The 25,216-nt window shown below is 36.4% G+C and overlaps 1 protein-coding gene across 1 annotated transcript in view; it reads right to left on the reverse strand.

The window, feature by feature from the left end:
• LOC104289695 (heparan sulfate glucosamine 3-O-sulfotransferase 1-like) overlaps window positions 1-24,769 on the reverse strand; it is a 57,310-nt gene extending 32,541 nt beyond the window's left edge. The window contains exon 1 of the mRNA XM_009888681.1: window positions 24,688-24,769. The gene's annotated coding sequence lies outside the window, so the exon portion shown is untranslated. The remainder of the gene's footprint in view (window positions 1-24,687) is intronic.
• Window positions 24,770-25,216: the final 447 nt, after the last annotated feature.

The raw sequence follows: 25,216 nt of genomic DNA on the forward strand, positions 1-25,216 counted from the left end.
AAGATAGGAAATGTTACAGCAAACAGTGCTGTCAAACAGTAGCCTCGCACACGAAATCCTGTATCAGAGAACAAAGAACAAAAAGCCTTTGAGCTTCTTGCAACATCAACTGCCACTTATTAAATATCAGTATATTGCTAACCACGTTTTTTTTTTTTTTTTAAATCTGTCAATAAAAAAGGTCACAAGAAAGCCACGAGTTAAATTTAACATTTTTTGCTGTTTGAGACTGTTGTGCAAAGGAATGTTATCCCTGTGCAAAAATGCAACACCTTTTTGTGAGGATGTAAGAAGCACACAGTGTTTTGCATAAAGCTAGTTTCACCCTGAGTAAGAACTTTCTGGCATAAAACTAAACTAAAAAGAACAGATGGCTGCAGGAACATAGTTTATATTAAACAAAAAAAAAAAAAAAGAAACTTATCAAAGCATCACCTTCTCTTTTCCTAAATTTTACCTGAAAGAAGTAGAACAGGAAGCTTTAAGAAGTTTAGATCATCTAATCCCCATAAGATTAAATCAAAAAACTAATATACCAAACACTTTATTTATAAAAATTGCCAGATGCTCAACATGGGATAACTTGGACCCTGCAAAATGGTTACTATAGGTGTTCTCAAATATTCAGGAACTGAATATAATTAAATGGAAAAAGTCTTTACTGGGAGTTATTATGTAATATAGAATTAATCAAACAGTTTGGTTGTATTATTTACCTTGTTCTCTACCTGCCCTGAAGAGATGGCATTGCTGGTGTGTGCATAAAAGCAAATGTATTTTTAAAAAAATATCAAATTCCTCACTTTCAGTCACTCAAGACTTCTTTTTGTATAGTGCTCAGACAGCATTAGCTCTGGAGAGAGCATGGGATTCCACTTCCAGTCTACATCTAGGCTTGCTGAAAACTGCTATCTTCCCCTAGCATAAGATACAGTTTATGAACAAAAGCAACTGTAAGAGCTACAATCATGGAAACATTAGCAGATGTACATGGAGTTGCCATGTGTGCTCATTTCAAGCTGCAAAATGCACCAGCAACAGCTTCAATGCATCCTACATTAGAGCTACTATGTGTGTTTACACACAGGAAGACCTCTCCTTCCTTAGGGAGCAAACTGTATTTACATGTTTATAATTTGTATAAAAGCTTAATGACTTCTGTGGCCTGTGTTCGGACACAGGGATTTACTTGATTTGACCTGAATCTAGGATGAGATGGAATATACCTACCCATGGATACTGTGATTGTTTCCCATTAAAACTGACACATTTGTGAATATAGCACAGAAAAGTCATCAAATGTCAAGACATTTGAGCAAGCTGATAAGCTTAAGGAAAGAAGTTGTAAATTAAAGTGTGAAGTTAAGTCTAGCTTGAATCTTTTGTTCGTATTTAAATGTGTGCATTCTTTTCTGCAGTTTAATAATTAGTTGTTTCATATGCACAGTCTGATCATTAAGGTTATGCTTAGTATGCTACAGTAAAACAACATTTTAATTAAGTTATAAGAATATCAATTTCATTCTAGTCTTTGATGCTCATAGAAACAATTATAAAGCAGCAAAGATTTCAGAAAACAACTGTTAGTATTATTTAATTTTAATCAGAGACCAAAGTTAAGAGAAGTGGTAAAAGCATCAGAAGTTTCTCAGAACAGTGTAAAACCCTTTACATTTGACTAATTAAAAGAAGTACAATGATCTAGAATTCTAACAATGTACAATATGGATAACTCCAGTAATAACAACTATAATATATAATCTCTTCTGTGGCACATTTTCAGGGCTTCAAAATTACAACCAAGTTACAGGTGTGAGTTGGGATGCTTTTAAAAAAATATTGACTTGTGTTAATTTATAGAATTTATAATAACTATCTTAAGAGCTCTCTGGCACTACACCAGTATCTGTACAGCCACCACAGATGGGAGCATACTTGGTATCATTTCGTGTCTAAAATATGTAATCTTCACTAGCCCTGCACTGACCGACTGCAAAATACTTCAGTCTGTAGTAAATGATTCATCAAGCTGCATCAACTATATTTTAATGTGAAAGTTGGTAAGTGAAGGTGTATATATAAATACAAATAAAAAATGATTGTGATTGTGGACTATCTAAAGGGTAACCTTGTTTATTGAAACCGCTGATACTACTAAATCACTTCAGCAGTGAAGTTTCTATTGAAAATTAGTTACTTGCCTGAAGTTATAAATTGTCACCTTTGCGTATGTATCATGCTTTAAAACAGATCACTAAGTGAAGCAGATCAGAATACTCTGATGTGCTTGTAACACCTTTAATGTAGCTCATTTTTCTGAAGAACTGATTAAGGGAGAAGAAGCAAAATTTCAAAAACATCGCATAATTTTAAATTTATATTTATCAGACAAGGAAAAAGAGCCTAACTACATTACATTTAAAAGGTGCATAACAGGAAGTTTATATATTTATTTACTCATAGAACTGGTAGGCATTTCTGTCTGTCACAATTACAGCCACAGCACTTCACTCCCGACTAGACCTTCCCAGTGTCTCTGTAAGCCCACAGCATGGACCCTGGGACCCATTATTATCAAACTGATGAATCTCAATGTACCTTGTCAGTTTTAAGTACCACCAACTGCTCAAGCACATAAACATCAGCAACTAGCAGGTGCTCTGCAACACTGTATGCTGTACTTCATATCTGTGCCCTACACTGTCCTTCCAGATTTTCATTTTAAGATATGCATTTTCAGTTTAATTGCTGTGTTCACAATTGGCAAATGCTAAAAAGGTGCTGCCTGAAGACCTATCCAGTGTCCCAAGAGGATAAACTGGGGAAAAGAGGGACAAACTAAAAACAAGTCAATATAAAATGTAAAAAGATAGTTTTTACAATCCATTTGAAACAGAAGGCGATCTGGTAAAATGTTACACAGTGTCAATAGGAAGCAGCCTATATCTGTAATATTATTGTAGATGTATATTTTGCTTCAGTTTTCCTGAAAACAAATCTTAAAATTTAAAAAAAGAAATTATGACATCTGGAGAGAGTTGAAATGTGTTATTTTAAAAGTGATAGATTAGACAGAATTAAAGCATTCTTTAAAACAGAGTTGCAGGTATAATCATAACTAACCAGGATGGGAAGAGGCAGAAAACTGAATTAATGATTTTTCAACTCAGGATTTTTTTTGTTTGTTTCTAAAAATATTTTTACAAAACAAAATTGAAAGAAAGATGTGAACAGTGCTTCTGTGACAATGGTTTTGGGGGTGGAGAGAGTATCTTTTTTCTTTTTTCTTTGAAGAAACAATTAGAATAATCACATTTCAAAAAACATCTTAGAAACTCAAAAATTCAAGTTTAGGTTAAAGACATTTCCTCAAGAACATCTACCTCTATATATACCTGTATCTAAACCTGAGTACGTTGATCTGCATTTGCAGTTAATTTTCTTGGAAATGCATCAAAAAAAAAAGCCTGAATAAAACCTCATTTACCTTTACACTTAATGCCCAGGGTATCAAAGCTTTAAAACTTACAAAGTGAGTTCTGATCAGCAAGTGATTTCCTAGCAAAGCCTATCCATACAGGAAAACACCTTACCTAGCAGGGTTAACATAGACAAATAATAAGAGCTGAACAATGAAAATTCACCTTCACCTAAAAATGTTTTTAAAATCCAAAGGTGAGCTTATTCTATCTCAGAGCATGATTCTCTCTTTCATGGCTGAAAGAGGAAACTTGATAGTACCAGAAATGCTACCAAGCCAGATTTGTTCTTATTCAAATATTGTTTATACTTTTTTTTTTTTGCAAAAGCACCTTTATCAAATCACTCCACTACAAATACAGATTCTGATGCCTCTTTAAGTGACTAAATCCCAAAAGTTAGACCCTTCTAAGCATGGCTTTTATACCTGAAATGTAATCCAGGCCGTGTAATATCTCATTTTCAGAAGTTCCAGTAAAACTGAAGATTATTATTATAAAGATAGTTTTTCTAAGCAGCAGGCTTAACTTTGTGCACATTTGCAAAAAAAAAAAAAAAAAAAAAAATTAATTTGTAAAATGTCAGTTACTCCCAGTCAAGACAATCTGAAGCCCACCCAGATATTCTTGGGTGATAACAGTACATGAACAGGAGTTCATCTCAAAAAAAAACCCACACCAAAAAATCTAAAGAATACTATTGCTACTGAGAGGTTTTGAATCTATGTAAAAGATTTGGCAAAACAGTGTACTCCCATGGGAACTGTCTTAACATTACTACTTTGGCAGAGAAGGGATATATGACAAGCATACTAAATTCTCTGGGTTGTATTACCCAAGGAGAAAATTAAAACCAGAACAGAGATATAATTCTTGATGGTACCAGTGGATTAACTGTCACTTTCCTAGCCAAGTAATCAAGGATTAGAGGTTTAGCTCCTGAAAGGAAGTTTTTGTTTCTAGTTTTCACTATACCCACTAAAAAGTCCTCATAAAACCCTGCCATCCAATCTACTGGAGACATATTTCCTAATGTAAAAGTAGAAGCTTGACAATCTTTGTGCGAAAACTTAGATGGCATACATGCTATCTCAGTGTAAGGTTTTCTCTCTGCTCCCTCTGCATTTATATTGATTTACTCAGTTTCCCTAGAACTACTTCACAGGTGGGAAGTGATCTCCCAGCAGAGATAGTCTGGTCTCAAGGAGTCAAGGAGTATTTATTCCACAGAGTTTTGCCTTAGGACATGTCACTACTGACATGCAACGTATTTTCTATATACATCAATTAGCCAGACAACAGGAATGGATGCAGGATAAAAAAAAAAAACACAAAAATCACCAAAAAAACAAAACCACCAAAGTGTTCACACTGATTCTCTCTTTCCATTTTGATCAGTTAAAACATTTTAAACTTCTTAGATGATAATAGCTAAGATCATCTCTTTGGGTGGCACAGGGTTGAAAACCTTTCAATCTCATACTTAAAGGTTCTATCTACTAGGACAAGAGGCAGGAGCGCTTCAACTAAGTCTGTGAGGGGAAAAAAAATGGCATTAAAAAAACCCCAAAGCCAAAAACCAGAAACACAATTTATTGAAAACGGCTTCCCTTCCCAGGTTCTGGGAGGGCGGAGAGCTCCTTTTGTAAGGAGGGGACAGATATAGATGGGGGTAGATGGAATGTTCCCTTCTTCCTAGATCTATAATTTAAGAGTTGTTCTTTAGGTATTTAAGTTTGCGTGAAATGAGGATCCTCTGTGCAATCAATGCATACACTGTTCCTATCTTAGACAGTTGACTCAGTCTCTGAGAGAGTCTGAGAGACTCTCTCTCTTTGGAGAGCCTAGACTCCTAGTTTTAGCTTTATTAGGTGCCAAAGTTATAGGGCACAGAGAGAGATGTTTGTGTAATTACAGTGGCAACAGTTACCTCTGACTTGTTGGCTTTTTTGAATTGTAATGGATTACCTAAATATGGCCCTTGGCATCATCAGCTCCAAATGATTCTAGAATGATACACAACTCCCCAAGTTTACTTTCCCAAATAAGCTTTGAGACATACAAAAATAACCCATAACTAAATAGTCTTCAGTTCACCTCTGAGATACTGATGAATTTAAGACATCAGTATTATTTCATTAAGGCAGCAAAAAGTTAATTATTTTTCTGAATCTTACCTTGGGCCCAGAAATCTCAGCCTACAGTGGTTGCTGCCAAGTCTTCTGAGTATTGCCTGTGTCTCACACAACTATTAGTCTCTCCTGCAACATGACTGTGTTTCCCACTCTGAAAAGCACTACTTCATTTTAGTAAGGCCTGTTGCAAGAGGATAAGGGATAATGGTTTTAAACTAAAAGAGGGTAGATTCAGACTAGATATAAGGAAGACATTTTTTACAACGAGGGTGGTGTGCCACACCTCTGTGGCACAGGTTGCCCAGAGAGGTGGTAGACACTCCATCCCTGGAAAAATTCAAGGATAAGCTCAACAGGGCTCTGAGCAACCTGATCTAGTTGAAGATGTCCTGGCTCATTGCAGGGGGCTTGGACTAGATGACCTTTAACAGTCCCTTCCAATGCAAACTATTCTATGATTTTCATCAATTATTATCTTGAATTCTCTACCACATCTGCTGTATCACAGGGCTTTTTCTTCCTAAGCTTCTGAGTGAGTTCCTTAGGTTGACAAAATAATTAGGATTTGTGCCAGTGGTGAATTTTGGGTCTTGTAGTAATGTCAGGATTTTGCCCAAGACCCTAACCTCAATCTATGCTCTGACCAGAGACTCTGTTAGCAGTGGCAAAACAGGCTTTTCCAATTGATGTTAGCAACAAACTTCATTTTGAGCGCAGGCAACACTGCACACCAGTAAGAAAGCACAAAGTGGATTCAATTTCTGTATAAGATGTTCACAATGAATTCTGATAATCAGGTGAACTAAGAAACCATTAAAACCACCAAATGCAGTAGAGACAACTTTTTGGGGAAAAAAAAAAAAAAGAAAAAGATTAACTTCTGTCCACCTTACTCTCTGCCAGCATCTTCTGCTTGCGTACAGAGCAAAACAGTAAAAAACATCTTCCTTGTGGTCAGAAGGTTTAATTCTGATGCTTACTTTTACACTGTAGTTTATTTCCTTTACCTCTCATGCTTTGTGCCGGGCAGAAGTCTAACACAGATGACCCATTCTGTGCTTGAATTCTGGCTCATTAAGGTAGCACGGAAGGATGATCCAGGAGCAACAAAAGCACTGGCTCCAGACAGACCATCTTCCAGAAATGTTCCTTCTAGATGAATTAGTGCATTAGTGCTGAATCACAGTAGTAGTAGTACAGAACGTTGATACCTTAGGATACACGCTTGTCTGGAAATAAAGGACAGCTTAGAAATGTTTGGCAATCCCTCAATATACATTATTTTTGAAATTTAGTGATTAATCTGTAATTGTGAATATCTTCAGTTACAAGCCATAAATCTTAAAATATTTCTAAAAAATTGAGTGCATTTTCAAATTACTTTATTCTGTGGAAAATTTAGTTCAGGCTGAAATTGAATAGTTACCTTAAAAAAAAAAAAGTCTGGTTTGATTTGTACACCTAACAGAATAGAATTCTATTTGCCTTACTTGTTTTATAAAATCTGAGAGATACGTAATAAAAATCAAGACTAATTTTTGGTTATACAATGACTCAGAATACTTTACGTTTTCGTACTGGAACAATAGGAAATGATTGTAGACATAACTCACAAGTCTTACTGAAATGCTTAACATTACTTAAGTAATTAGACCTAGTGCATTCACAGAAGGAAACAAGAACATCAAGATCTTTTATTCCCATTTCAACAGATATATGCTTCCGAATAAAAGGTAATTAATTAAGAACATATAGTTAAAAAAACCTGTTTTCTTCCAATAGTATTTCAGCTATTGTTCAGTTGGCTTCCATTAACTTGCATCTCAGCTCTTTATCATCATGTAAAACTTACTTACATATGAGATTATTTCGAAATAATAAAAAAAAACAAACCCCAAACCCAAACGCAAAAACTCCCACTCCAGACCTCCCTCACAGTAAAAAAACATTTTTCTTATGTTCAGATGGAATTCATGTGTTTCATAGAATCATAAAATCATAGAATGGTTTAGGTTGGAAGGGACCTTGAAGATCATCAAGTTCCAACCCCCCTGCCATAGGCAGGGACACCTCCCACTAGACCAGGTTGCCCAATGCCACATCCCGCTTCTTCCTAGTGTTTAATCTAAACCTGCCCTCTTCCAGTTTAAAGCCATTCCCCCTCATCCTATCACTACATGACCTAGTAAAATGTCCTTCCCCAGCTCTCCTGTAGGCCCCCTTTAGGTACCCGAAGGCTGCAATAAGGTCTCCGCAGAGCCTTCTCCTCTCCAGGCTGAACAGCCCCCACTGTCTCAGCCTTTCCTCATAGAAGAGGTGCTCCAGCCCTCAGATCATCGTCGTGCCCCTCCTCTGGACCTGCTCTAACAGGTCCATGTCCTTCTTATGTTCAGTTCATGTGCACTGTCTCTTATTCTGCTACTGGGCACCACTGAGAAGAGTATGGGTTCATCTTCTTTGCCCTCTCCAATCAGATATTTATAAACACTGATAAGGTCTCCCTGAGCCTTTTCTTCAAGCACCCACATCTACAAAAGAGAAGAGTAGACACATTGGATGAATTACCTCCAATGCCTTTTTGGTATCAGAACCACAAAAAAAGGAAGCCAATCTTTTGTCAAAGAGTCAAAATGGTACAGCAAACACCACTTATAGTAGACACACATCATTATCTTGAACATTACCTATGCTGTAGATTACTAACTCTTAAACTTTTAAGACAGCCTGGATGAAAGACCATATTACCCACAGCTGCAAAATTACCCAAGTTTATAAAACAACATAAAAACCCCATCCCATTCTCGAAAAATTAATCCCTTCTCAGTTTCAACATGACTAAGGTTTTTTTTGGACCATTATAGTTCTCGTTACTGAGCAGTTGTGTAACAAGTCAGATGCAAGAGGCATGTTCAGTCCTTTCCTTGCCCAATACCTAGACTGACTGGCTTCTCTGACATTTTAATGGAAGCAGGTGCAAGTCTTTCAAAAGTGAGTTAGAGTGCACTGTGCAGATTTAATAACTGCTTCCCCTACAGACTAAAGTGCTCCTGGTGCTCTAAAAAAATAAATGAGAAAATTGAAGTTGTCTAGAGATCCCTTGGGACAATTATTCAGAACAGAGATGTTATGCTTCAAAGCATGAGGAACTTGTTTTTTCCATTCTTATCTTGATTATTTTAGCAGGAAAAGAGTTGGTTCTTGCTAAAGGTGGGATCAGCTCGACTACAGCTGACCTAAACAGCTACATAAAATTACAGTGTTCTCAAGATTTCTTCTGATTAAGGAAAGAAACAGATGATGGAACTTGATGTCTGATGCAATCTTGCTTATTTACAGAGAGTGTTTAAGTTCCACTTTTCTTAGCACAGCAAAACACAAGCAGGCAATTGTTTTCCGTTCCTTACTGCTCACCTTCATCTACCATTCCATCTAAAGAGCTCTCACAAAGCAGTGTCTTAATTCACACTCCAAGTAGTAGCTTACACAAGGTCATGAGTGTTTGGCTTATTTTCACCTTTGTATCAGTTCTTCATTTCTCCTAAGAATTATTCAGCAAAACCCCTCAGCTACACGTACTGTTATTTTACTGAGTGACACACCTTTGTTTTGGTGCTTTTTAAATGAAAAGCAGTGATGCACCAGCTTCAGTTAGCGTTATTACAAATAGAGTTTAAATTATTCTGTCATCCTACTTAAGTGCGAAAAATAGTGACCCCATGCTTCTTCAGGAAAGCATTCAAACAAGTACATACCCTTAAATGCTAGAGTGCTTTTACTATTTTCCTGTTTGTCCACTTGTGCAACTACTCTCAACTACTGTAATTGTAGTATCCAAGAATCACACTAAATGACTGGATCCGTTTCTGCTTTTACTCTAAAGGTGCAAACAATGAAAACTATGACCACGCTTCTGTGACACTTCTGTTATATGGAACTGTTCCTTTGTTAGCTTTCCACAGAGATATTTTTTTTCCTTTAGTGGGATCCTGCTCTTACTGTCAATAAATTCAAAGAAAACATACAATAAAGAAATAGGGGTCCTTTCTACAGAGACAAGAACTAGCTAATACAATCCTGTGCTGTGTTATGCTAATAGTCTAGTCTCACATTAATCCTTCTGAAAAATAGAGAGAAAAGACAGCATACACACTAAGATGATATAGAAAAACCTAAAAATAAAGGTTTCCATTTAAGAATGAGAATGGCAGGGTGATGTTTAGGGCAAGAAAGCTGTCTTCCACAAAAAAATATTCATCATGCTTGGGAAAGAAAAAGCAAAAAGAGAGGGATAAAAGGGGACTACTTTGCATAAAAGCAAAGAGCAAGAATTTAAAGCCGAACAGATGTTATTGCCTTACACTAGCCTCAGAAATGACTGAACACAGAATTCATTTAAAATGACCACAAATGAAGAGCAGGGAAAAAGATCAGCATCTGCCACAGCCAAAACCCCCCACTTTCCAATGTTAAAGAACCAACTATGGGGGGCATGCAAGATTAGCTTCACAAAGTTAATTTTTGGTGTCTCAGATTTTATAATGCCAGAGTTAGAATTGCTCCTTTGCACCATGGACATTTCACAAGTTCTTTTCTTCATCCTACACCATCCTCAAAGAAAGACAGTCAGGGCAGGTAGACAGCATATATTTAAACTAGAATTTGGCCAAGGTTCTGGGACTAAAACTTTGGCTTAAGGCTCTGTCCTTCCCCCAACTTCTAACGCTCGTTCAACACTAATCATCACATTCGTATAGCATCTATGCTTTTCTCCAGGAATTGGCTATCGCTGCTAGAGACTGTTAATTTCTAACCTCAGCTATCTGTTGACACATGGCTGCAGATGGATTTCAGACACCAATTATATGGATGATAAAACACTAGCTTTGCACAGCAAGGCTCTACAGTTGAGCCCTTCCACACACAGCTGCTGGCCAACTGTTGATTATTCACAGCAGAAAGCTCAGCTTTTTCACTGACAGCCAATCTGAGCCCCATCTTTTTGATTCATCAATAAAGTCAAGCCCAGTAGAAGCAAAACAGACTCTCAGTTCTTGCATTTTCTGCGCCAAATGCACAATCTGATGAAGGGCAAAGAATGCCATACTTAGAAATGGAGCACAATGTACATTCAGTTTTTGGTCTGTAAGAGAGGCGGGCAGGAAAGTGGATAGCACTGGGCTCTGTAGGCAAAGACAGTCCTCTTTTATACTGGTGTCACATGGAGAAACTGGATTACCACATAATAACAAGTCCAATAGGCCCTGACTACGAGAGTAGGATAGAACCTACATTCCTCTTACCCAGAGTCCATTAAAACACAGACATCTATCTTTCCACCCTATTGTTCAATGCAATTCATATTCTTTGCTCCCCCCTCAAAGAATAATACATCTTTTTTTTTATTATATTCTATTTACTCGCTACTATCCTTTTCAAAATAACAATTTCACATGCAGCAGGTTAAGTCTGCTCTTTGGCAAGAAGGTACAACAGTTATTTTTAACCCATCTGCATTTTCACTAAGAGGTAATGTGAACCTATGACTTGAGCACACAAAGTTGCTATTCTCAGACAAATGCATACAGTACACCTTAATTTGCCAGATAGGATCTGAGGTCACATCAACATAAGAAAATTCAGGGATATTAAACCAAATTAAATCTAAAATATATTGATCCATGTGTACACATATTTCTTAAGAAATAAAATGGCCATTCAGTGAAATACACTGAATGGAGACAAGGAAGAAGTGTTCTATATCTACTGACTTAATATGATTTAAATAAAAATATTTAGTTCAGTTTAACTCTGAATGCTCCCATGTATGAGTTAACAAACTTCTATGACTTCAACTTATTTATGTATATAACTCTCCCTTTTCTTTTTTCTCAGCTACAGTACAGTTGTACTGACACAGTGCTTTATACAGCAGGTATTCTTCTAAAAGGTCCTTCTATCCCTCTGCTGGCCAGCACGCTCCAAGATTCTTCCATTCAGTAGATACCCTCCATTTTAATCGTCCCTCAGAGTAATATTACATACCTGCATTTAACTACATCTGACAGTAATTAGCCTGAATACTTAACTCATGTAAGTTCTTTTGTACAAAATATGATGGTATTGTGTCTCTCAATTTAGCATAATTTGCAAAGTTGGAAGTCTTTCTTTCAATATCACAATCCAAATACCACCTTAAAGTAATTAAAAGTTTTCCTTATGTCAGCTCCTTAAAACATTCTTAATCTGAAAAACTAAATTTCAATATATCGCTTTTCTTCTGCTGAGGTCCTTTTCAAAATTTGATATGCCATGGGCTTTTTTAAAAACCTGTTTCACTCATTTAACCGTTAATTGAATATATGCAATGTATTCCAACATTAAGCGAACACCCCTCTCAAAAGTACCCAATGCAAATTCAATTTAAGCAAGTGTAACTTCAACCACATACAGCTCTATGGATTTCAGCAAAACTAATGTTATGTTTGCAAGTACTTGTGCTAAAGTGTCTGGTAAAATCTGACAATTAAAACTCACTGTGTTTCAAATACTAATGTAAAGAAGGTCTATTACCTGCCTTCAGTGAAAAACAAGAGTAAAGCAGTTTGTTCTGTTTACTTGTAAACAAGCCTATGAAAAAGCATCATGAATATATATTAAAAGTACATGCATACATAGGACTAGATTCTTTAACATGAAGCCAAAATTTGAAAAATTGGCCCCATTAAAGTCAATCTAACTTTCAGAAACATTAAGTATCAGTTCTCCGCAAATATTTTTTTTTAAATATACCATTTGGTAGCGCAAACCTGAGAGCATCCAAAGTCACCAGCCAGTTCTGAGATTGTGCTGGTAGTAGCACTATTGACATTCAAATCTCTACTTCTTTACTTCACTCAAGTGTACTCTACTAAACAGATAGCTTTATTGACATCTAAATACTAAATCTTATAGCACCCAATTATTTCAATTTCTTTTTTTTACTTTAAGAAGTGACAAAAATGTCCCAAATGCAGAGTTCATTTACATCTAAACCTGGTCAGCCAGAGATTTGTTCACCAAGAAATACAATGCAATATTCAACACTTTCTGCTGCATCATAACAAAGACAAGTTTCTGAACATTAAATGAAAAAAAATAATTACCCAGTGCAATGTTTAAGCAAAATTCTGCCCAATTTACTGCAATCCAAATACCAGGTGAGCACCCAAACAACTGAATTACTGATTTTGTCAAAATACAGGTGAACAGGTGGAGTTTTGACAAAGTAGTATCATCTACTGGAAATGTTTCAGAAGAAAATTCCATCCCAAGCAGCACTAATGAAAACCTGCAGTTCAACAGGGTTTGAGGTTTCATTTCAGAACTCATAGAAACAGATATGGGAGACTGGAAGATGTTGAAGAATAACAAGCAGGGAGCAAAAACAGAACTGGAAAGCAAGTGTGAGGAACATAAAATAAAAAACAATTAAAACAAAACCCCCACCACCACAAACACACACACACACACACACACAAAAAAAACCCCACAAACAAACCCTGAAATCCAAAAAACCCCACAAGAAACCCTAGAGAAGCCAGAAAAATAAAGCATAAATGTGTCAAGGAAACCACAGGCTTAAAGGAAAAAAAAAAAAAACCCTGAAAAAATAGACTGCATAAAAAGAAGTCTGCACTAGATATTGATCACACCTAACAACAGACAACATGAAACAGACAAATGAACAAGAAATCAGAACATTTTGAAATGTAAAAACTGACTAAATTACACTGAATATTCCTCCCTCTTCAACAAATAGCTGCATTACATATTAAAGTGAGGAAGACAAACCTTATTATCAGAAAAGAGGTGGGTGAAAACTACTTCTGCTGTACTTCTTCTGCTGAATAACACTGAACGGGCCTTAGAAAGGATTGTTGAGTTATTTTGGGGAAAACCACTTATAGCCCTTCCCATCTCACTAACCCTTACTACACTCATTCCCTTGACATTAAATAAAAAGGGACCAATTTATAAAACTTCAAATAGGCAAAATGTTTTCCTTATGACCTTACAAATTAGATTGCAATATTCAATATTCACTTTTCAGAGCCATCCCACATTAAACAGGAATGTATTAAAGCTAAACAAGTAGTTACTCGGCATCAAAATTAGAGTAAGTTTGACATTAAGAGGTCAAGATGAAGGTATTTTATACTTGGATATTTAGCTAACTGGAAGGTAGAATTCATGTTCTGAAGAATTCTGAAGCTTCAGTAGTACTAGAAAGTATTCCACTTAAGAAGCAAAAATTCTTAGATAATTTGGAGAAAAGGAAAAAAGTTTTCCCCAAGCATTTTGTTAAAAGCAAAAAGATTTTTCATTAAGTTAGGTGAAACAAACTCCTCCAGCTATACAGATTTCCTGCTTCCAGTGTGGTAAGCTGTGTCTTACAACTGGGATTCCTGGGATCTGTAGCTCCCTTAAAGTCAGGTAGCAGTAGGAAAATCAGAAATTCTATCAGACAGAATTAGTATTTTCTGATGAAATATTAAGCTGAAGTAGTGTGTCAACAGATACATCCCCTACAGAATTTTCTGACCACCCCTACACTGATACCTAAAATTTCTTCATGCCTTAGTCAAGTACATTTTTAAGTGGTAAAAACAAGCTCACCACAATTACACACTGCAGTAGATTTGTAACACTGCACATGTGGCATACTATTTACTGAAGACCCATATTGAACACCTCTCATTCAATACCTACAAAACCAAAACTTAATTCGGAGTCTTACCCAAAGCTTCCTATATAACAACTTACTGTGTATGCTTTGGTTGCTCCATCTGTTAAAAAAAAATAAGACTATAATAAGATTGTAGAAATAAACATTGTTATAATATTATTATGCTCATTAAAATCTCCAAATGAAAAAGTACAAAGTGTCTGTTGCTATTATTAACTGTGCACAATGAACACATTTCATAGGACCAGTACAACAGCAGACGACTGCACAGGCATAGACTGTGTCAAACTACTAATGCACATATAATAAGCTATATGCAGAGACAATTGGTATTTTTAGATTCATAATTTTTAAAAATTAGTCTGCAATCCTAATAGTCTTCTTTCTCTGAAGCTTTTTAGCAAGGAATCTTTTATAGATAAATGCAAAATCACCTCCATCAAAACAAATACTTGCAATTTAAGACCTAGACAGTTATTTCCTTCCTCACGTGTACGTATATATGTACACACACAAATGATTTAATTTAATTTATTCCTATTTCATAAATGAGTGCACCCTAGGATCACAAAATGTAAATTAGAAACAGCAGAGCAGCCCATATTTCTTTAGCTACAGTGTAAACTAATATGATCAGCTTGTCCAGGAGTAACATATTAAAACATATATATAGTATTATTCTATAACTGGCTGAACAGCCAATTGCCTTAATCAGTATATATGATCTGATCTGATATTTCTTTTATGGAAATTTTACACACTGAATATTAGAGTTTTTTACAGAAACAAACGAAACCAAACCAAAATGCTTTAACAGCATTTCCTTCTAGTGCAAGCTAGCACAAATTTAAATATCTCCCAGCGGGCAATATAGAGCTATCTTCAATGCTTGTGTATTTCTATTGGCTTCCGTTTGATTAAAGGAAACTGCTTCATTATAGAAGCAAAGTAGAACAATTCCTTGGAGTATTAAAGCACAATATTCTGTGCATATGACCACACAGGGATTGAAAAGAAAAGAGGTACAATGTTCTTTTCTGAATACCTGATTACCTGACTTTAAAGAACAATACTTTAGTGAAGATTTAAATTATTTACATTTTCTAAAACTCCATATGTAATTATCTAACAGTCCTCTTTTCAAGATAAATTTAGTTTTGAAATTTCCATTTTCTATCACTTGCACTACTTATGCTATCAGGATACAGGAGATAAAAGACAAGCATAAAAAGCCACCCATCAAACATTTAAATAAATGAATTAAATTTCCATAATTTTGTTGAGGTGAAATTAAAAAAAAAAAAAGGTGAAAACAACAAAAACATTCAGGTCTCTAGCATGCTAAAGGGGCCTAATCTTTCAGGATTTTTTTTAATGTACAGGCATGGATCTTACTTTAGGATCCAGAAACTTGGAGCTAACATAAGAGTGCAGTAGAGTATGAAAATAACAAGCCTTTTCTTTTTCTTCATTCTCCAGTGCACATGTCAGATTTTGAATTTAGAAAGCCCTAGAAGCACAAAAAAAGTCTATGCGTTGTAGGGATATTTCATTAATCTCCTATAGGAAGGGTGGGAAAAATATCACAGCCATAAAATCAGTGATGCACAGATTCCAAAAACTACTGGAAGACTCTACATTTAATAGTATAGAACAAAATCAAAGCCATAAAATGAAATTCTGTAAATTAAGTAAATAGATTAAGAAAACCCAACAAAGCACCATCTAAATTGAGCTATTTATTTACAGAATTAACTAAAGGTAGCATGTGGTACAAAGGAAGCAGTGTCAGATCTTTCTGAGACTGACAGAACCTAATGTTTGGGGATTAGGTCTAAGAGATGTCCACCTGTTGCAACCTAGAAAAAAAATATCTTAAATGCTTGTTTTTATACTGCATCTTAGGAATCTATCACTAGAAAGTGTCAAAGTTGACAATTGTAAACGCATTTCCATCTTAAACTTGACAGTACTTTCCTTTAGAAATAGTACAATGGGAAACACAGCGGTGTGGGAATTAATGCGAAGGAAGTCTAGAAGACACTTGAGAATGAGAATTACCTATGTTTCCTTCATATATGACAAGGTCACAAGGTAAAATATTCCATTACAATATTTGTGTAAGGCTTATTTTAAATTACTTTATCCAGAAACAATAAATAACAAATTCTGAAATCCCAGTCAAAATTTAATTTTTTGTATTTTGCATTACAAACTATTGTTTGCAAAGCTTGACCCACCTTTCATTTAATAAGGTCTGCTTACTGTATAAAATGCACAGAACAGCTTAGTTAAGTAATACAGCATTTTTATGGCTATGATTTTAACCAGTTAAGCCAAGGAAATACATGACAGCTACTTTCTTTTTAATCTTATTGTTGAAGTGAAGCTGTAAACCTTTTCCTTCCAGAAATAATCCTCAAACTGATTGCTGTCAACTGATTGCTGGAGGGAAAGTCTGTCAACCAAGGAGGGCGGAGACATGAAAGCCAAGCTCCCTCTTTCCATGTGTTTTCCACAAAATGGGAGCTACATCTGACATCATCTTTGTAAATTAAAGTTCTATTCTGTATGAACCTTTAAAAAATTGTTTTGTATAGTAGCCAACACATTAATTCAGGAAAAACTACATCTGACTAGACTCCTTTATCAAAGAGACATGATGTTATTCAAATGTTCAGAATGAAACCCTGTATCTTTGTTCCTTAAAAATGAAAGCATATCTTGTAAGATCTGATTTTGGATACTGAGGGATATAGTCTGCCCTTTATACACTTCAAGCAGATTTATATCAAAATTCAAACTCCTATCAGATTTCTAGGTCTACAATATATTTGCCCTATACTGTTCATTTGGAGAAGATCACCTACCTCTGAAAGAGGGTGTACTTAAGATCATCAATATCTATAAATAGTTTTGTACCTTGCAAGCACTACATAAATGGTAAATTATGACAAGGACAGAAGTAGCCCAGTTTCTCTCCTTCCAGAAACTAAAAAGTTACGCCTAGTATTTGGATTACTCTATTCACTCATGTCTAAAACCCAGTATCTCTAACTGATATTTTGCCATTTATCAACACAACTATCTTGCTTTTGGACTTTCAATTTTTTTCTGATATCCATTAAGAACGCATGGCAAATAAATACAGCCTTAGAACACATTTTCTATGGTTGATCCCTGAAAAAAAAAACAACACACAAAAACTCCCCAACAAACGGAAAGTTTTCTGTTTGCAGTTTATACAAAGTTTACTTAGACTTCTTCTTTTACCCTTTAAACACTCTTTAAGATGACAAAAAGGTAAGACTTTACTTACAGACACTTAATACAGCAAATGGTTGGTTAGCACTCTGAAGAATCACAGTAGGGAAAAAAAATTAAATAATTGTCTCCATTGTTCTGCGGCTAATGTGTAACATTTTACCTAATAACTATATCTGCACCTTGTATAGCACCAGTTGAAAAGGATTTGCTCTGCCTTTACAAGTTAAGCAGATGTACCGCGTTAACAGGAAATTTTAGACAACAACAAAAAGAAGAAAAACCAAAAGCAACTATATTTCTGAAATTCAGATGATGTGCATATGCATTTATATTGATTTTGGACATAAAGGTAAAGGCTAGAGTGGCATACTTGCACAGGTGCCCATTAGCACTTCCTCGATTCCCAGCTGTTCACTGCAGCCTAGATGCCAAGAGCCATTTCTCTCCAAATTGTGGAGGCATCCTGAGATGCCTCAGCATCACACAGAGAAGTAAAATCCTTACATTTTTCTAATGGAATTCCTACAGGATGTGAATTCAGAATCAAATTGCAAAGACTAGATTGCTTCTCGAAATCAGTGTCATGGTATTAAGTTGAAAGTATAGTTAGCTCATCACTGTGTCCCTAGGACACCGTATCTTCATTTCAAGGAGGAGAAAAAAAGAGAATCCTCCAGATGGAGGCCAGTTACTAATAGTGGACCCCAAAGGGCTGATATTGGGGTGAATGCTGTTTAATATTTTCATTAATGACCCGAATAATCGAACTGAGTGCACCCACAGCAAGCTGGCATATGAAATTGGGAGTAGTTGTGCTGTCATTCAGAGGGACCTCAACAGGCTGGAGAAATGAAGTTCAGCAAAAGCAAATGCATGTTCCTCACCCAGAGAGGAATAACCTCGTGCATTTGTAAAAGGCTAGGGACCAACCAGATGGAAAGCAATTGGGCAGAAAAGGATGTGGGCGGGTCCTGGTGGCCAAGAAGTTGAACATGAGCCAGCAAAGCGCCCTTGCAGCAATGAAGGCCAACACCCTCCTGAGCTGCATTAGGAAAACCACTGCTGGCAGGCTGAGAGCGGTGATCCTTCCCCTCCGCACCCAGTGAGGTCACATCTGAGTACTGTGTCCAGTTCTGGGTTCTCTAGCACATGGACATACTGGTGTGCATCCATTAAAGGGCCACAAAGATAATATGGGGATTGGAGGATCTGTCACATGAAGTGAGGCTGGAAGAGCTGGGATTATTTAGCCTGGAGAAGGCTCAGGAGGGATCTTATCAGAACATATAAATACCTGATGGGAGGGAGAATAGAAGACATAGATAGACTCTCCTCAGTAGCATCCAGGACAAGAGCCAAAAGGCATAACCAGAAATACAAGAAATTCCATTTGAACACAAGAAAAAGCATTTTTTATGTGAGGGTTGTCCAGCATTGAAAGAGGTTGCCTAATGAGGCTGTAAAGTATCCATCCTTGGAGATATTAAAAACCCAACTGGAGACAGCCCTTGGCAACATGGTCTAGGTGATCCCGTTTTGAATGATCTGCAGAGGTACCCTCCACCTTCTCCAGTTCTGTGACTCTCTGGTTATGTATCCATTTGATCTTTTGTGTAAGCAGCTCCATTACATACATAAAGGCAAACGACTGCTATTTAGCATGATAATGTTAACATCCTATCCTGAATTTTCAATGTATCACTCACATGACATACACTACTTTCTTATCTACACTTAAAAATTTTAAGTTTGAAGTAAGATCAATATTACACCATCAAATTTCCACGGAAATCTTATTCCATTTTGGGGATTAAGCAAAACCAACATGAGTGAAAGGTTTAAAAAACAAGTTGCAATGTCAAAATGCAATAAAAGTAAGATTAATGCAAAATACTGTTTATATTTAAAAAAAAGAAACATTTAAAAAATACTTGTTTCAAAACCACACTTTAATTTTATTAATGAAATATACCCATATTCTTATTCCAGCTCAAGTTATTCAAGCCTTTGTAGCACATATGTACCTTTTACAGCTTTTCCACTTCACATTTCGGTTAGAAACATCTATTTCATTAATATGAAGGGCTTACCTTTCTTCTCTAGGCTTAAAAACTTCCTAATCTATTTGTTAGTTTAGCCAAGGGGGGTTAACTGCATTTTTTTCCCTATAAAAGTTTTTTCAATATCTGAGGAGAATAGATGCTTACCTTAATAATTAGAACAGCTAAGCTTCTAAATAAGCATGAGAGAGTAATGGCTTTTTGAGGCTACAGATGGAGGTGCAGTCCTACAGCAACATTGGCAAGAGATTCTGGTCAATTCCACAGTTTCCATTCAAAACTTTGTAGGCAGTAGGAAAACGGATAAAGCTCTGGTAACTGTGACTTGTTTCACAGATACCAGTAGAAGAAATAAGGACTGGACTGAAAACAGTAAGCTGCTCTAACAGACAAGAAAGGTCTACAAAATAAAGAAAGACACCCCAGCAAAAAAAAACAAACCAAACCAAAACCACAAACAGAATCCTTGAGAAGTCCTTCACTTTTGAGGTCAAAGAAACACGGATATGAAACTGAGAAAAGGGCTTCAAAGCCCTTTCAGCAGCAAGACATAACTTTCTTCATTGGAGCCACATGAACTAGCTGTCATCCTAAAGTGATATCTAGGGAATTACAATATCTTTAAATCATTTCAACAAATTTACCATCACAAACACAGGTCAGCCTGTTATTTAACAGAATAACCCAAGTAAATTTTAAATTACGCTGTCACAATAACTACTTTCTACTTCTATAGTACATTTTCAGTAGTAATTCAATTACTCAATTTTCAAGTGTTGCCCATGTCGTCATGAAAATCCCACTGTATTCCACCTCTATCCCATTTTTTTAAGTCTCAAGAGAACACCATTTGAGCAGCTGAACAGAATGGACAGTCATTGTAAGGGGGGAATGGGGAAAGAAAGAAGCAGTAAGGACACAGCAAAGGACAACAAAGTATTAAAAAAAAAGAAAAAAGTGTCTGCATCAGTCCCCTGTTCTAAACGACTAAGGCACAATGGCATTTGAGCTATTAAATTATGCTTCCTCCCTGGATTGTTAATGGATTGGCCACAGGGTAGGGAATTTACAAAGGACCTAGTATCATCAACAGAAATGTGTAGGGTACTACTCCTTATAAACAGTGAGTAGCAAAAGGAGGACAATTAAAAAAAAAAAAGCAGGATAATTTCAATGTAACTGTAAAAACACCTATTAGTCTGGAACAAATAAGTTAACTTTTAAAAGCAAATACTAAGGCAAAGGAAATCCAGAGTCCAACCTCTCCAGGTTCCATTAAAGAATTTGATGTGGTATCACCAAGAAATTATTTACTGAGTTGGAAAAGATAGGGTGTAACACAAAAATGAAGTGGATATAAAACTGACTAACAGTGACATATTGAATGACTTTTTAAAAATCCTTCTTCAAACTCATCTTATTTCATGTCTGTGAACCTCGCAAAAAGTAGCGGTGTTTTTGACAAAAACTGGTCACAGGAAGCACTCTTGATATGGGGGAGGCTCTTGCTAACTTACAGAAGAAATTGGAGGATGGTTGGGATAGGCATATCAGAAACGGGAAAACATTTAGCAACTCGTCAAAGCCATGTGATTACAAATAGCAGTTTCTGTAATTACATGGTGTCTTATCATTTGAGAGCAACAGGAAAAGAGAAATTACACACCCATGCTTAGTTTACTGCAAGAAGATTAAGCCAGCCTGTCATACCTGTAAAACAAACTTGATCTTCACCAATAGCTGATAAAGTATTTCCAGTAGACCAAGTGGAGCATTATCACTATTATTCAAGACTTTGAGGAAACACTTCAAGTACAAGGTTTTTGATGCAGGTGAGATATGTTAAGAATTCAGAAGAATCAAGTTACTAGGCTCTATACCTTCCTATTTATTCTGTTTTACTAGACAGACTAAAAGGTGCTTGCTCTGCTTGTTTGATCCTAGCACATAAAAGCTGAAGAAGGCATATGATCAATGTTTATAATTTATTGAGGGCTACACACCAAGGAAAGAGTTGTTTTTAAATAACAATATTGAGATATTAAAAATTAGGAAACAGAGAATATATTTAGGCTGGAAGTTCAAAGAAAGTTCTAAGCATTAGGAGAGAGGTTTTGAAACATCTTTCCAGAAAGAGCAACAGTGCAAAGTACTTAACAGGCTTTAAGGTGACTGTGGTGACTTTATGACTGGGTTTAGATAAGATTGTTGCCTAACTCAGAAAGGCCTTTACTTCAGCACTGAATTAATTCAGTGAAGAACTGGTCCTTATTCTGCTCCCACCCTTCCCAGTCTTTTTTTTCCCCACTATTCCCACTAAAGTTCAACTGGGGCTACGAGAGGACTACATGCAATTTTCTATCTTTAAGAGAAAACAGTCTTAAGACTTAAACCCCTACCTCTCTAGCTTACATGTTTTTATAGAACGTTGCATCAAAGCAGATGACTAGAAGCTCTCCTTGAGATCAAAAGATTTAATCAGCAACTAAACAGAGCAGCGCATTGCAAACATACTGAAATGATATTGCCTCTTCAGGTCTTCATTAAATATTTGTCCTCCTTACCAGTTTAATGGATTCCTGGTTACTATATAAACAGCCAAAAAAGGAATTTGATTATACTCTGTGTATCTACACCTCAAATGCTGGCGCTATCCTTTCTATATTGATGTCGGTATGTGAAAACTTCACATAAGCTTCTGTTAGGACATGCAGCTACCCGCGGCCGTCCTAACCTACTACTTTTAGGCTAATCATTGAACAACCCATTCAAAAGTTTTCTTATGGCAGCATGTAATTCAAAAACAGCTATAGTAAACAGAGAGGGCATATACACATGACTACAGATATGAACCAGCTGCCACACAGTTCTTTGTATAGCATTAACAGAACATTGCGCAATGTTGCAGATAGCTAACTTACCCATTCAGCTCCTTTCAAAGCTATGTCCATCAAGAAACATGCAGCACTATGGTTTCGGGATAGAAAAAGTACGTTCAACCTGTTGCAAGTGTTGAAAAGGTAGGTGGGTCTGTCATTCACTGAAGTCACCAAGCCCACAATCCATTGTATCAAACACAATCGAGCCATTACTGTACGCACAATAAAGTCTGGTGACATTTCCCTGCATCCTTCTGGCTGACGAATGATTTTTTTGTTTTAGATTAGAAAAGAAGCAAATGCTTTTCTAGTGTAACTTTATCCACACTTTGGTAGCCAAACACAAATTTCACTTAAAAATGTACACTGGACTGAAACTTGAGCTGTGACAGAAATTGTTCAAACCCCTAATTTTTCAGAACTTCATGTTATCCACGTATGATCCACATAGCCAAAGCACTGGCCAGAACAATGTCAGTTACACAGAAGAACAATATCAGTTACACAGAAAAAGTACTTCTATCACAGTGCTATCTCAGACCAATAAATGTCCACCACTTAATATACTTCGGCCACTTTGGGGACTGTTGTTCATGATAGTATTTCCAGTTAGAGACAGAAGAATCAGAGAAGAAAACAAATTGCTCTCCTGTTCCAAGATCACAGATAAAGCAAATGACATCCACCTTTATTGACTGTCATTTTACCTCTACCACCTCTTTTTCTGTGATAAACCAAATCCTCAACAACAGAATCTCTTTTAATTGGTTTGTTATAGACGAGACCAAGGCTTCCACCTTAAATGTCATAAACTGCTGTATACGTGAGTACAACTTAGTTCAAAAATGACATGCAGTCTTGGATTTGACGTGAAGACTCTATTTCAAAGTGCTTCTTCCCTTCTGACTAGTCTTCATTTACATTTTTGTCTTTTTATTTCCAGCTTATGCTTATTTTTGGCTCCCTTATTTTGTTTCTATAGAACAGTGAAATGAAAACTACTGTATATATACTTGTTTTCAAAGTAAGCATATTGAGTGGTTAGCCTAGCTCATATGTTCTTGCTTACCTCATAGATTTCTGGGTTATTATAAGTTTATTTTACTAGTATAGCCCTCTATTGCCACACACATACACACACTTTTACAATAAGCTCACGACTTACGAAACTTGCAAATCACATGTGCGTTCAAGAACACAAGCTCCTTAATTCCCTCATTCTGATAACATGACTTACTGCAATGTACAGTCTCCATCTATAATACACAACACCTTTTTAATCAGAAATCAATATTTTTACATAATTGGAACAAAAGAAGTTAATAATATTTGCCACTTATACTATTATCAAAAATACGTTAAGCTACTAAAGCAATTAACCCCAATCTAAATTAGTTCCATCTGAAATGATAAAAAACTCAGTCTCATTTTGCCAGCAACAAAACTAGTCAAATATATGAAAAATCACTGATGTAATAAAACAAAAGTATTAATAATTTCTACAATACAGAACCATGATCTTATCAGCCTAAATACCTCATTTCTTATTTTATGAAGAAATACCTGCCACAGGAATAAATATTCTTAAACACAAACGTCTTACTGAACAGTAGTTCTCCCCAGTTCAGCTCATTTAACAGGCAAGTGTCAAGAACTATTACGGTATTGCCTTAGAGGCGAAAGCGAAATCCTTGTAAGCAGCTTATCACATTTTTCAAGTTTTTTTTTCAAAGGATGGAAATAATAAAAGCAGACATCACACAGATTTTAGTTGCTGTAGTTGAGAAAGTCAACCTTTTCAATGGAAGTTGTGGTCTCCCTAGTCCAAGTTTTCTCCATTCTGTATCTCAGAAAATATGGTTTGTACAGACTAAAAACTGAAAGTAAAATTTAACAGCCTGGTTATTCTCAGTCTTTCCATGTGTAGCAAAAATAAGAGGACATATGTGATTCTAAAGCATCATCCTTATACTGTCAACCACTTCCAACTCTGCAAGAGATTTCAGGCTATAATGTGTGAACCATTACTACATGCTCTAATAGTACTTTCTATTTAATCAGGAGAGAAGAAAAATCCCCTGTAGAATTACAATAAATAACTACAGTTTAGTTTTAAATGAAATTATGTAGTTTATATCTGACCTGAGTTTCAGTCTTTTCCTAGTGGGAAATATAAATTCAGCATTTGGATACATAATCCTACTGCTCTCAGAAGCCGGCTCCACCACGAACACTTTACATGATTTATAGCTCTCCTCCAGATTCAGATGACAAGTCTCAGCGGAGCAGGTGCAACGGGGTATTTTTTCCTTCCTTCAGAGATCATTCCCTCGTATGGAAATTAATTAGCAAGTCTTCACCACTCTCGCGTAAACGGGGAAGATGAAGCTAATGGATTATCGCCGTTTAATTTCGCACGCGGAGCGGTGACCCGGCGGCCGGGAGGAAGGGAGGGGGCTCGCCGGCGTTACTGCTGAAGCCACAACGTTTTTGACAGCGTCAGCGGCGACAGAAGTGAGCCCGGCTTCCGCACGGTTATGCCAAGAGAGCAATTTTTAAACCACGGGCAGGCTTTGGGGGGAACCTCGGGGACGAGAGGCGAACCTCCCCCGCGCCAACACGCCCATTTCTCATACACCACCACCTCTCCTCCACTTCCCCCCCCCTCCCC

This window comes from Charadrius vociferus, unplaced genomic scaffold (assembly GCF_000708025.1).
Source record: "Charadrius vociferus isolate BGI_N301 unplaced genomic scaffold, ASM70802v2 scaffold436, whole genome shotgun sequence".
Taxonomy (NCBI): domain Eukaryota; kingdom Metazoa; phylum Chordata; class Aves; order Charadriiformes; family Charadriidae; genus Charadrius; species Charadrius vociferus.